Source organism: Dendroctonus ponderosae, unplaced genomic scaffold (genome assembly GCF_020466585.1).
Source record: "Dendroctonus ponderosae isolate FM_Combo_2020 unplaced genomic scaffold, Dpon_F_20191213v2 Dpon_F_20191213_1, whole genome shotgun sequence".
Classification (NCBI taxonomy): Eukaryota; Metazoa; Arthropoda; class Insecta; order Coleoptera; family Curculionidae; genus Dendroctonus; species Dendroctonus ponderosae.
The window spans coordinates 27,014,741-27,016,383 of record NW_026017110.1 but is presented as its reverse complement, the minus strand read 5'-3'; positions in this window follow the sequence as shown (position 1 = coordinate 27,016,383).

Below are 1,643 nucleotides of genomic sequence, written 5' to 3'. Positions count from 1 at the left end.
TCAGTACTTTCAGTGAGTTCTTCTAGTAATTTCTGGTTGTTTTGCAGTCCTTCTAAAGCTTCGGCATGCTGGTCATGTAACAACTGTAGCTCTTGTTGCATACTTACATAACTAGCTTTTAATGCTTCATTCTTTGCGGATAGGTCATCTACGTTGATGTCGGGGGAGGAATTGCAATCTATCTCCAGCTTGTTGTTTCTTTTTAGAATATCGATTTCACGCTTCAGTGTGATTGCACTTTCCGTTTTCTGCTTAAGCTGCGATTCCAAAGCCTCAATCTCTTGGGACTGAATTATGCTCGTATTATTTATTTCTCCTTCAGCACTCAGTATTTTTAATTGAATCTCCTTGATCCGTTTGGCGATATCACTTCGAGTTGTGCCAATTTCATGCTGATACTCACACACCAATGCTTTCTTCACATTCAATTGTTGGGTAGTACTGTAAATAGCTTGTTTCAGTTCTTCGGACTTCTTTTTCAAATCAACATTTAGACTATTTAATGTAGCCAAATCGGACGATAATGCAGTTGGGTTTGGCATTGCTAGAGACTCACATTGGCTATGATATATCACAAAAAAATAGTTCCGGAATTCCAATGTTTACTATTTGAAGTTCCAAACGTTATTTCAAATAACTAAAAACAACTTGTTTGATGGCTGATGTCTGATGTTATCAGCGCTTTGAAGTTCTCTTCTTTTGTGTGAGCGGGCGGTCTATAATTTCGCAACGTTGCACATTTATATTTATAATTTATATAGTGTAAATATTTTAAATCTAAAAAAAAAACAATTATGTTTATTTATTGTAAACGCTTATATGATTTTCCCAGCGCTTGGAATATGAGTCGATTTAAAAATTCGAATTTTTTTTAGTGAACCAAGTTTTATTAAATTCTTTAAATTATCTTATAATGTATTTTATACTATTGGCTGAATATTAGATACAAAATGAACAAAAAAATCAGTAAAAATGTAGAAACGTACTGTTTCCCAGTAAACTCTGATTGATAATAATTACGTACTGATTTTTTAAATATTTTGAAACGTTTCTCCAATTATATGGCTAATTGTGTTAGTTGGAAAAGCAAACTGTTGCTAGTCCAAAGTAGAACGGCAATGAAATGAATTTCCCTCAATGTGGGTCATATACCTTCTTATGTGGCTTTTATCTAACCGTAGATTAGATATGGAAAATCAAAACGAACAAACACGGAGATATGCTTTATTGCGGTTCATATATTTGAAAACTTACAGCGTTATGTTTTCGGTACTTCCCAACTAAAACTTAGCGCTGTTGTCTTAGCTCCATGCCCCTCCGGCAGAGAAGAAGTAGACTTTAAAACAACAGTTGACTCAGAGACAACGAACTTATTAAACTATTTTTGCCAAATTATTGTAAACAGTTTTGTTCGATCTTCGAGATTTTAACAAACTTTTGGATGAAAATGTTAACAAAAATACTACTGGCGTGCCATAAGAGATATTAGACGGTTGCAATCATTTCGCAAACCGAAAGCTGCAGATAATTTCGAAATTGAGATAACTATCTTGTAAGTGCTAAAAGTAGTAAAGAAAAATGAACGTTTGACTTCCTGTTTTTCGTAAACGAAGCCTTTGCCGACGTATTTTTATAGGAGCGTT